Source organism: Aythya ferina (genome assembly GCF_964211825.1).
Source record: "Aythya ferina genome assembly, chromosome: 5".
Lineage (NCBI taxonomy): Eukaryota > Metazoa > Chordata > Aves > Anseriformes > Anatidae > Aythya > Aythya ferina.
Genome location: NC_140301.1, coordinates 4480624 through 4493984, shown reverse-complemented (window position 1 = coordinate 4493984; position 13361 = coordinate 4480624). Strand labels below are relative to the sequence as shown.

At 36.1% G+C, this 13361-nt stretch overlaps 1 protein-coding gene across 1 annotated transcript in view; it reads right to left on the bottom strand.

Annotated features, from left to right (window-relative positions):
• The window catches only part of LOC311437983 (uncharacterized protein), a 415393-nt gene that overhangs the window by 237015 nt on the left and 165017 nt on the right, over nt 1-13361 (bottom strand). The window contains exon 5 of the mRNA XM_084521887.1: nt 1312-1449. The gene's annotated coding sequence lies outside the window, so the exon portion shown is untranslated. The remainder of the gene's footprint in view (nt 1-1311; nt 1450-13361) is intronic.

The following is a 13361-nucleotide window of genomic DNA, read 5'->3' as shown; positions in this document are numbered from 1 at the left end:
AAATTGAAAAGGCAGATCAATAATTTCTTAATGTTAAAGTACTGTTGTTTTTCTCCTTGTAAACAAAAAAATCTGAATTGAGAACTGCTCCAGTAGTAGCTCTACACTTAGAAATACAAGAGACATTTTACATTAAAAATATACCAACTAAGTTTGGACATGCAAGCTTACCAGTAGGAAAAAGCGGTTTTATGTATTCAGTAGTGTGAAATTAGCACTTCAATTTTTTTCTAAGAATTATAAATATAATTGAAAAAGACCTTCCTAAAAACTGCTAGGAATATTGCCAGCTCAAAAGAGTAGCCACTGTTATTAATCTATCTCCTTTTTGAACAGAAAATGTTATTTAATTTTGTTAACTTGCCATTGTTCTCCTTATCAAGGTACAGTTATACTGATAGGAAGGGGAAATAGAAGATCTACATTATATATGTATGTATGTATGTATGTATGTATTTACCGCCCACTGTTTTATGGCAATTACAACAGATTCCTCAGGAGAATATAAAAGAAAATGAGGGAAATATGTAATAAATGAAACAGCATTTTTACTTTAAGTAGGAAGGCAGTCTGAATATGCTTCTGAATATTTGGTGAAGAAGTCTATAGCATACCCCACCGATAAATACTCATTGCTTCAAGAAATCAAATAAATTCTCAAGTTCTCCTTTAAGTTTGCTTTAGTGACCTCTGGAATAAATGCCCTCTCAGAGTTCTTCAGCTAACATACCGGTTTCCACTAGTTCCAAAGGAAGAAAAGAATACTTTCCTCAATACTTCCATCATACTATTTTCTAAGATAATAGCACAACTTTGAAATAGAGGGTGTGATGAATTCATTTATTTATTTGCAAAACCTGCAAAACCTTGAAGCGAGGTCTCAACTGGCAAAAATCATATACTGTTTCTTTCCATTAATTCAAACTTGCAAGCAAATCGGTGAAGAAATGTAGAGAGAGAGAAAAAGGCATTAAAAACTTAAAGTAAAACACCCTCTTGTCTTACTTGTGCTGCAAGCTTTAATTCCTGTAGATAGTATTCCCAAAGCCTGCTGGCCAGAGCAATTGACATATGCAGTGTTCTGCAGATGTAGCTGCAGTAACACAGCTGGACATAATGCTCTATGCATCTGGCGCACAGATGTTTGATTGTGTCCTTGGTAGCTAGCCAGATTTTGAATGATCCATTTAGTTCTTGGAGTGAAATTGAAAGAACAAGAGAACAGTCCACTGGTAGCAGTAATAATCCACATTTCTCTAACTGCCTTAACCACTTTCTATATTAGGCTGAGCCACAGTCATTTTCTCTTACCTTTTCAAAATTCAGGATCCGGAAAAGACAACTGAGTTGATTTTTTGCCTGTTTGATTCCAAAGCTCTGCTGAAGTTCTCTGCTATCCCAGAACTCTTGTTTTCAGCCACTTTTCAATAAGAGCTTGATCCAAAACTCCTTGGGAACAATGAAAAAAAATTAATGAGCTTTAGAACCAACCTTGAAGAAAGTCTGAAATGATTACTCAAGCTGAGCAATCTTTGCAGTGCTACCACCACTAAATTCTGTCAGACACAATTCGTCTTTCTTTAAAACGTATGCTCATCTCACCATGCAAATTACCAACATTTTACCAACTTCTTCAAAATGGATCACATTTTGATTTCATGCAGTTTTTACCTATGTTATCATTGGGTTTTGTAGTGAGCTAAACATAGCATTCCAGAAATACGTAGCCACATTAGAACATAAGGAATACTTGTAATCCTTCTGATAAAAGCCATGGTTCTCAATCTTTGAACAGAATTCAAAATCATGTACAATTTTATACCAAGAAGAAGTAAACATACTTTAAAGAGATACACCTGTCTTTCTGGAAAATTTGCGTGTCTCTTAACATCCATTCTTTATGAACTCAGCAAGGCACCTTACCCATGTGACAATTTTACCACTCCAGTTGCAACTATAGTTCGTTTATTAAATAATTAGAATGGTAATGGTATAATAATATAATGTTAAAAGATACGTATTTTAAAAGATAGGCACATTGAGAGGAAATTCAAAGTGTAAAATCAAAAAGATGCATTTTCCTCAGAATAAAAGTTATTGCTGCACTATCATTATCAAAAACACTAAGACAAAAAATATATTTTTTTTTCATAAGCATGTTATTTTTTATTTACCATACTACAAATACTGGGAAAACAGACATTTCTGGACAACACTGATTTCAACAAAAATATAATTTTGGAAAATAATAGTATTAAATATTTTAAACTAGATTTTATTAATACAGCAGGTCTTCTTCCTTACCCCGTAAGCAGTACCAGGATCACTAGTGATATAACTATTACCCTGTTGTTACAAGTTTTTTTCAAGCCTTTGTTTTCTCTTTATATCACATTTCATTGTGTCAAACAAGACAGAAATAAAAGAAACACCATCAAAAAACCTACTCAATAACTAAGTCCTAATGTGAGCTCCATGCATTCATGGCTCACCTTGAAAATTGCTTCCATTCCTGGCTATTCAGCTACATTGACCAAAAAGAAGAGAAAGTTTGTACCTGAAGCAATACAGCTCACACATCTGACCTGTCTTTACTACTTTACTTCATGACCTGTGTGCTGACAGTTGAATGATTAAATTTTGAGTGATCTTGAATTAAAACACTAGGTGCAGAACTTATCAACATGAGATATATCAGTTTTGGTATTCATTCAGCCCTCAGACTTTACAAGCAGCTGAAGAGCATTGTGGTGGTGACTTAAATCCATAAATAAAGTTACATATTTAACAGTCGGGAAAGCAACCCAGATGGGTGCACTGATAAACATACAAGGGGAGGGGGAGTTTGTGCAGAGGCGAATCTTTTCCTTTCCTTCTTGAGAACGTAAGACTGTAGTAATAAACTTATAATTTATTTGAATATATTAAAAACAAACAAACAAAAAAACCTTCAGGCTTTAGGTTAGGTTCTGAAGAAAACATTCCGCCTCTCACAATAAAACCGAACAGATAATTCCATTTGTGCTTCTTTGGTGGCTCTTGCTTAGGTTGCATCATCTAATTCAAACACATATCTACAGTACAAACTATGAGATAAAACAAAAATGAGTGACGACAAGAAAGCTGCAGTAGCACATCAGCAATTTAAATATCCCCCAAGTTTTACCTAACTAATTTGCAAAGATGAAAACTGAAATGTTTTATATACTTCCAGAGTGAGAACTGGCCCCACTGAAACATGTCATTATTTTAACCAGAAAAATAATTTCACTGCACTAGCAACATAACCCAGTCCACTTGTGGTGCAGAATTCCAGACAATTTTTGCTTTCACCTGTTGCCTACTATTTTGTATCTTTAGTTTACACAAATATTTACATCACAGGTTGTCAACAAGAAAAATTAAAAGTTTCCATACCAGGACAGTATATGCAGGATTTGTTAGTTTGGAAAAAGAGATAGCTGATGATAGAGGTCTATAGAAAAAAGAATTATGTGGAGCACGAGGAGGAAAAAAATATTTTCTATTTTATAAAATACGGGATTGAAGGAACACCCCCAGGAAATAATGGGGATAGCAGATTTAAATTAAGTCAGAACACTTTTCCATGCAGTATATAATCATACTGTGAAACTCATTGCCATCTGAGGTTGTAGAGGTCAAAAGAGAAAACATTCAAAAATGGATTTAATAAGTTCATGGAGTATTAGTAGGTCAGGCAGTACTTCTGGCTCAGGGTGTTCCTCGATCACTGATCCCTTTTTTTGTATGATTCTACTGTTGTCTGCTCTTGGAGACAGAAGAATGATTAGACAGCCATGAACATAATGCTTTATGGGATTTCTTAGATAATGGTTGAAAGTTACAGGCATATTTTTGATTATTGTTGTCATTTCCTCAGAAGACCAAGAAACCTTTCCCTTTTAGGCATAGCAAATGCCTAAGAAAAAAAGGAAGCCCTGAGAGTATTTCACATTACATATATGTGTGTGTGTGTGTGTATATATATATATATGTATATACGTGTATATATATATATACACGCACACATGCATTTATAGAACATAATATTGAAAAAATAGTAACAAAAACTTCCTGTAAGTTTTATGTCCCACCCCCTCTGCACAAAATATGTCCAATTACTCTAAAATGAGCAAACAGCACATTGTTGCAGTCTCCAGATCATTTGAGAGCTTTTCTTTTCAAGGTATGGGAAACCTACCAAAAAAAAAAAAAAAAGAAAAAAACAAACAAACAAACAAACAAACAAAAAAAAAAACAGATTTTTAATCAATACTCTTAACATTCTGGAAGTCTAGAGCATGGAAAGGAAACATCAACTGAACTGTGCTGGAAAATCAGATCTTTTGATTTTCACCATCCACAGTGAACAATACTGAGACACAGTAAAAAAAAAAAAAAAAAAAAAAAAGTACAAACCTGTGAACAAGACCTTCCCCATCTCCCTACCACAAATATTTTCACACACACAAAAAAAAGTAACAAAACCAAACAAAAAACTACCCAGCCCCCAAACTCTAATTAAAAAACAGTTTCATTGGAGGTTTTGCCTGAAAATTATAAAATATAATACACCTAATTACTTATTTCTTAGACTGACAAACCCTTAGAGGGGAATGTATTTTGAACTTCTGAAGGTGAAAAGCATTAACTTTTCAGGATTACCTTTGAAGCAATTCACAAAATATAAGAATAGCGATAGTTAATAATAAATATATTTAAAATATTTTAAATTGCTTGAGAAATCTTGATTTGTATTATTATATAAAACATTTTTGTTAATACTAAACTCCAGCATCATTTAATCATTAGCACTGTATTTTTATGTTGAAGACAAGAAGATTCTATTATACATATTTTAATCTATTATTATAGCATTTAACTACATGATAACCTCTTATGTTTACTAATAGAGGCCATATTGCAGTCTCTGACTTCAGATAGGTCAGCAGATGCTTTTTCAGTTTCAGAACACACTCTCTTCAAAACATTTCTACATCAAGAATTTAATTCAGATGCTTCTTTACTCCCTGAAACTGTGCCCCATCATGAGCATATATATTCTGTCCTGTAATATTGAAGCATAAGTACTTCAGTCATTTGATACTTTCTTCTTCCATTGATAGCATATCAAATGATATCATGACAGATGTGCCTGAAGCACTAGAAATGTCTTTATTACATCTGCATGTAATCAGTATGGGGAGTAGAAAACATATTTCTTATTCAATACATCAAACATCCAGAAACTGAGGGACAGATGAAGAGCATGGATTTGGTGTGTCTTCTTGCTGTGCCTTTTTTAACCTGTTTGCATTTTAAATCTATGTTATTAGCTTACAGCTGTGTATTGAAGTTGTGCGGCTTTGTTGATTAACAGACTTGAAAACACTGTTGGATGCTCTTAAGATCTCTAGTGAGCTTGAGCCTGTGTAAATATATCCTTCTATGAAGGAAGAATATTAGAACTTTTTAAAATAAGTATTTGCTTAATATAGTTATGCATTTGTTTTCTCATTCCCATAGAAATCTCCAAAATATTTCTGCCTCCTTTGAATTAGCATTTTACTGTTTTCCAAATTTTTCTTTGAGAGTAGAAACAGGATACTAACTCCTTTCTATTTCCACTCTTTCAGTGGAGTTAATCCAAGGAGTTGTAAGAAGAGTGCAGTTGGTGCACAGTGGATTTGGCTCATTTTTTCAACACGTAATCACAATTTCAATAATTTAAACCTTTAAAATCAGGTTCTTCACTGGCATCCCCTAAACACGTCAGTTGTCTCTAATTTCCTGGTTTTGTTATAACAGTTTTTGTCAGGTACCTTTGAGGCAAGTCTGAAACAGGTTTAACAGAAACGTATAACAATTAGTTAATTACATCTATTTACATTTGCTCTTTAAAAAATGCCTACCATGACAAAACACAACTTGATGACAATTTTTCAGTTAAATTCAGGCTAAATTTCAGTTCTTGCTTCTTATCTTCTTTTATCCTTCGTGGTTTTAGCTTTTTTGTTTTTTATTTTTATTTTTTTTTAAGAAAAAGTCCAAACCATTTTCAAGACAGATTAACAAGTCATCTAAATTCATCAGGCTAACTCAGAACTAGATCTAGAGTGCATAAATATTAAAAAAGAAAAAAGTTAGATCCAAAACCAGATTTGGCTATCAAGTTGACACCCCGGTGCCTAAATCCTAGACCATTTAGTTCCTGTCAACTGTTGCCAAGTGCCTGCAGGGTCAAAAGTCCCTATAATGCCACCATTGCGGCTCTAAATAAGGCCTGTTACTGAGCATATTTATTCTGCCTACACTGTGGCTGTAACGTCTAGGTCTTGTAAGAATTCACCAAGTGGATATTCATCTAGCTACTTGGTTTGTGGGCTTTATTATGTTGGCATTCTCAGAGACTGTCTGTGGTTTTGTAAAGTATACGTAGAGTATTAACTGTTTGTACCTGAACAAAGCAGTGTGGTGAATACTTCCTCAGAACATAGGAAACATAGGGTTTCTAAGTCGATTACATTCCTATCTCAGAGAATGTAGCTTCATATTACAAGTCACTGCAGACTGCTCAGACTATGAAGGTACAGTTTACATGATACTTAAATTTCTGATAATTTCTGATTTCCAGTTTTCAATAATAATAGGTGAAAGAAAGAACACTCCATAGTACACCGGTTAGGACAGTAATATTGTAGAGGCAGAAGCAACATTTTCTGCTCTCCAAAATATCCAAGTATTTTATATTAAATACTCACCAAAGCAGCAGCTAGAGATTCACTCACCTGTCTACACACTAATATCCCACCCACTGGGTCATAAAGTTCCTTCTTGTTTACCTTTTCAGTCCAGTGAATATTTAATTATTTCATGGAAACAGAACATATTCCTCCTTTATAAGCAGATACCTAGGACACTCACGTGGGAGTTGCAAAGTTAAACTCTGGCTGGAAGAGGGATATGCACCACAGCATCACACACATCTCATGTCAGTGCTTCAGCCTGTCCAACCAAATGCTCCCCAAAATTAAAAATGAAATATTTAAGTCTATAAATACTGGGCTAGGGAAAAATGGAAATATTTTTCTAATGAAGAAACAATGCTTTCTCTCTAAAACCCTAGCCAACAAAAAAATGAGAAAGATTATGACATCTAAGAGATAGTTAAATACAAAATAGACACCAGAGGATACATAAAGAATAAACAGAAGTAATACAGGGTCTTCTAAAATTCAACTACAGGTCCAACTGGAAAACACTCAGTTTTCTAGAACACAGAACAACAGCTAGCCACCCTGAGCTTGTGTGAGTGCATTTGACTGAAATCAGCCATGAGCTGTACTTTGTAACCCTAAACTTGCTTATATTGCAGACTAAGGCTAAAGTTAAGAGTTTATGTACACCACAGCCCCAAAATGAACAAGACATTCACTTCTATGGACAACTACTCACAGTTTTCTTGATCAGAACTTCCAACTACAAGAACTATTTTGGCATTACAGCCTCTATCCCTAACCCTATCCTTCCCTAATGGTTTTGAACTGCATAATGTCTGCAACTTAATGAATGGATTTTCATATCCATTGATAACCACTCACACTTTATGACTCTGGATGCTGCTGAAGTTGTCAACAGTACATGCACAGAGGCTGCGGTCTTGCTGAGCTCTAACTATTTAACTAAACTAAACTAAAAATAAAAAATAAAAAACTTCATGCTTGGCTTTTGAAAAATTAAGTGAAAAGTTGTATCTGTTGATGAAGCTTGTTTAGTTTGCCTTCAAAAATTGAAATGTATACCCTAGTGCCCTTAACCCTCCCTAACTTTAATCCTCTCTACTACCTTCCTAATGGGAATGAAAGAAATCACTGCACTGCAATTATGTTTCAGATATGCATATCTAACATCGAGACATCAGTTTATTTAATAGAACTCTTCAAATTACTGCAGTAACTCATCTCTGTTGTTCTTTCACTAACAAACGTAAGTTCCATTCTCAAAACTCAGCCTAAGCATCTGCAAAAAATAGCAATGAAGGTTGCAAAAAAATGTTAAAATAAGTTATTTGAATCTTGCTATCTATACACAGTCATACTGAGACACTGCTGAATAATAAGTCCATGTTCTGTAGCCCCAAGCTTTCTTAACCTGAGTCCTTACTGCCAGTTTCAGTCCTTAAATAATTACTAGGCACATCTCTATTCTTTATGAGAGGTTCAAAACCCCTCCTATAACTACCACTGTAACCTGCCAGATCTTCTAAAATACAAATCCCCAAACCCCACCTTCAACCATGAAGGCATGAGAGAGGGCAATGATCAGGAGATGGTAAGTCCTAAAAGATCAGTGGTTCCACTAGAAAGTGGAACACTGACTTCTATTTTAAGGGCATGTTTACCCTGACCATTTCTCATGAAGATAGACTGTTTTGCTTTGTTATCAGCTTGCTTCAAATATGCCTGACACTACATTTGATTAGATAGCCTGGAATTTTTAAGTCCTTTTGAAAAGAAGGATATGAATCTACCCAAAAGAAAACTCATAATCTCTTTTTATAAGTAGTTCTAAAGCTGTTTCAGTGAATTGGCATATCTGACTCAGTTCTTGTATTACATAACTGTGTCCAACACCCTCCCAGTGTGTAGTTACTATAGCTAAGCATAAAGAGGATTAAATACAGTATAAAACAGACTAGCAGAATGAACTGTATGCTCCGTACCAAAATTCAACGTATTATGATACTACCCAGGGGACCCAAATAGACAGTCTAGTGACCAAACCTTTCAGAAATAGACAAGAACCCACAACCCTCCCACTCACATCACTAATTTTAAACAGACTAGCTAGACAAAGGGTGACAAAAGAAAGCAATACATGTAAGATTAACAGATAGAGAATGGAAACAGAAAGAGGCTTATTCAAATGCATCTGTTAAGTTAGTAGCCAAACCTGAGAGTGGATCCATATTTCTTAAGTCTGTGTTTATAATAGAGATCAAATCTAGTTTGATCCAGAAGACGTAACCTAACAAATCTATTGTCCTGTTGCGTTCAAAGTCAGACTTCACCATCTGTAGTTTGAACAAGGCAGGAACTAACAAGGGAACTTGGAGTTAAGAGTGCAAAGTTCTCTCTCTCTCTTTTTTTTTTTTTTTTTTTTTTTTTTTTTTTTCCCATAACTGGGAATCAAATTCTGATAACATTGAGAGTTAAGAAAATATTTCTCAGCTCATACTGCAGTTTACTTCACTATAATGGAAGGGAAGAGGTAATCTATAGCTCTGGTCTCAAAGGGGAAGTCATAGCTGTTAGCTGCAACTTCATAGCCAAAACTAAGCAAAACCACAGGACTGCATTCCTCCCTTATGCCTATGGGAGGCAATAGCTAACAGCATCCCTTTCCCAGATGTGATGTGAATTTGCCACTTCAGAAATGAAGAAAAGGAGATATGTGCATTTGGCTTTGATTTCAGTGGAGAAGTGGCACCTAATGGCTCAGAAGCAATTAAGAACATCTCTCAGACGTGACTCTTGGCTGCAGCTCAGCAGCTGTTCAAAGAGTAGAACTGAGCTGAATGAAGTGGACAAAGTTACCACTCACCCTGGGGCTTATGCAGGTAAAAGCTACAATCAGAGCTTTATTAATATGAATACATGACAAGTTATAGAGCACAAACCCAAGCTCTGTTGGGTTTAACAAACAGCATAAATAGACCTTAAATCTCAGGTTAGTACCTTAACCAGTTTCCTGCTGCCACATGAATACCTTGCAACACTGGTGACCAATCCCTAAAGAAACTCAGTGTGCCAACTTCATTATTTATCAATGAATCAAAGGCATTCAGCACCTTACAGGACTTGTGATTGGTAAGAAAGCTTTAGACTCTTTTTGTTATCATGACAAATTAGACTCTACAAAGTTACGAAGAAGAAAACAGACCATCAGTCATTCAGTAATAATATAGTAACTGCAAGGCCATTTAGTTACTGTGGGATAAGCAATAGAATGGTTAATAATTTAACCAATTACCATTCATTATAATAGCCAGGTTGGCTTTTGATGATCCACAAGGGTCTCACCTGCCTCTTCACATACACAACATTTAGTGTTTCCATAGTAATGTTGTTCACACCTCTCCAGTTCAACTTCTGTCAGTCTTCAGTGTAAGCTCCTATTTCTGGAACTATCAAGAAAAAACTTACAAAATAGGTACAAATTATATAATGGCCCAGCAAATGCCATTTTTATGGCACTTGTCAACTCTGATGCGTATTATTGCCTTATCTGTGGTTCCAAAACTTGTTTTCAATGCACTAATTTGACTGAAACATTTACAATACAGATAAGGAGGCATAGCTTTGCTGGCCACAAGACAGAAGTCTATTGTGCTTACATTGTGGTGCATTAGAATGACTGAACAAGAATGTTTGCAATGTTACATATCAGCTAACCTGAGCATAATGAGTGTGAGCTTTTTTTTTCTTTTTAAATAGCTACAGTCATTATAGTCACATCTGGTGGATAAACGTCTGCTTTCCTATAGAAAACATCAGTTGAATTGCATTCAGAATTCTTAGAGTGAATCTATTAATCCTGACATAATACAGAAGTTGTGTTTTGTTCTTAGGAACACAGAAAAAAAAAGAAATAAAAAAGGAAAGAAAGTCCGAAATAAAGTATTTGTACCCAAGTACACTGACTCTTTCTATTGACTTTGATGGGCTTAGTATTACGCGCACCCAAGAAGAGACTTGTGAGAGATACGCTACAGGCTTGGGACAGAGTGGCTGGAAAGCTGTGCAGAGGAAAAGGATCTGGGGTGTTGGTTGACGCTTGCCTGAACGTGAGCTGTCAGCATACCTAGGTGGACAAGAAGCCCAACGGCATCCTGGCTTGAATGAGGAATAGTGTAGCCACCATGGAAGTGATTGTCCCCCTGTACTCTGCTCTGGTGAAGTGAGGCTGAAAATGGAGTATAGTGTTCAGTTTGGGGCTCCTCACCATAAGAAAGGCATGTTCTGAAGCATGTCCAGAGAAGGGCTACAAAGCTGGTGAAGGGCCTGGAATACAAGTCCTATGAGGAGTGGCTGAAGGAACTGGTGATGTTTAGTCTGGAGAAAAGGAGGCTCAGGGGAGATGTTATTGCTCTCTATAACTTCCCGAAAGGAAGGTGTGGGGAGGTGGGGGTCAACCTCTTCTATCAGATAACTAGTGATATGACTATAGGAAATGGCCTCAAGTTGTGTCAGAGGAGGTTTAGGTTGGAAATGAGGAGACATTTCTTCTCAGAAAGAGTAGGCAGGCATTGGAACGGGTTGCCCAGAGATGGGGTAGAGTCGCCATCCCAGGGGGTGTTCAAGGAAAGGTTGGATGTGCTGCTTAAGGACATGGTTTAGTGGGTGAGTAGTACAGTGATGGTTGGACCAGATGATCTTGGAGGTCTGTTCCAACCTTAATGAATCTATGACCATGCCAAGGCAAAGCCGGATGCTTGAGTTTCCTGCAAAGGAATACAGCTTCTACAAGCTAGTAAAAATACCTCAAGAACAATCAGAACATCTTACATCATTCTTCATATTTGTGTTACACACCACAGCTATTTTGTGATCTTTTGTCCTCAAGATGCCTCAGGAGGCACTGTGGACCTTTACTCACTGTATTCTTTTGTCTGTTCTGATCCAAATTCTTGTAAATTCAGTTCATGCAATCCCTCCAATTTGTATGTGTTGCACAGTACCTTACCTACAAAGCTTAGAACAGCAGCTTGTACTGGAAAACAGTTCTGATACTCAGTAAAGAGCTAAAGCTGCAAAGAAGGCAGTTTGAAAGGGGACTAGTGAATGTGAAGAGAAAGCTGGGAAACAAAACCTTTAACACATAGAACAGCACAGGATCTCTCCCCACAAACTTATTTTGGCTTAAGAGATGCTAACAGGTGGCAGATATGTGACTGCGTGGTCATCAGTCAGACCAGAACTTTTCCTAGAGTTCTTTAAATGAAGTGTCTCTCAGAGGAACTACAGAAAGCAATTATGATAGGTACTTAAGCAAATGGACTGTTAATAACCAGATAGAGGTGATAAGCCTCCCAGGCCAGCTGGAGACCTGATAGCAAAATGGAAAAAGAGGAAGGAACAGAGTAGTAGAATAGCTTTTAGTATGAAAAAGAATTCTGTAAAATATTGGCTGATACAGTTTCTACCAAAAATACTGTCATCAACAAGCAATCTCATTGATGATTGTCTGTTGGCTATCTACAGTCTCCTATTTCTAACTTGCTGGCTGAAATAATACATAACTCATTTGTTTTGTTATCCTAGAATGAATGATGAAATTATTTTTAAAGTTGATGCATGGTCTAACTTTCTTTCAAAATATCTTCTGTTCTCCACAGTATAGATCTATTCTTTGAAGGACTGTAATTGCCATCAAAGGATATTTACCCAACACACCTTGTGGTGATTTCTCTAATGGAAAAAGGCTTGGAAATATTAAATGTGGAAACACTGGGAAACTTTTTCAGTGCAATCCTTAACAGCAGTGGAGAGGGAAGTGTAATGAGATCATAAGATCCAGGCTCACATCATGAAATAGCAAAAATTGGAACTATACTACTACATTGTCTGGACAGTTCTAATGAATTACAAGAACATCCAAGGATTGAATAGGGAATATCAAAGTAATTATAATATTTCTTCTTTGTACATGTTACTCTGGACAACGTGATGAAGATTTTGTGGTTCAGTTTTTATTATTATTCAGACTGAGAGGAGCGGGAAACAAAAACAAAAAACCTAACCCTCTCCAACCTCTGACTACAGGAACCTACAGAAGCACCTACTACTGTTCATTGGGCATCCCATAGACAAACTAGAGACCTCAAACACCTTTTTTCACAAAGAAGGCTCCTTCTGTGCTCATTCTGAAGTAGCTAGCTGCAGTCCATGTAAGCCTTCATAACATACTGGCTTCAGACAGTCAGCTCTGCTGTCTACCTGCCAAAATACATTTGAGCAATGCAAAATACTTTACTAACCCCACTCAAGAAGAGCAAATACAAGTCGAGGCCCACTGTATGAACTTCCAGTTAGTTTTATCTATGTATCTAGTTTCTGCATTTAAGCTCCTTACTTATTCTTTTTTTTCATGTCTCACTTTACATTCCATACCCTACTCAGAATGAAACAGATTCCTTTTAAAAAGCTCCGTGTTTCATTCTGCAAGATAATTCAAGGATTAATATATTATTTAGTTATTTTTAATTCCCTTCTTTTCTGTAAGACATAACTGTTACTGAAAGAGCAATTACAAAGCAGTGTTGCTTATTACTGTTGCTC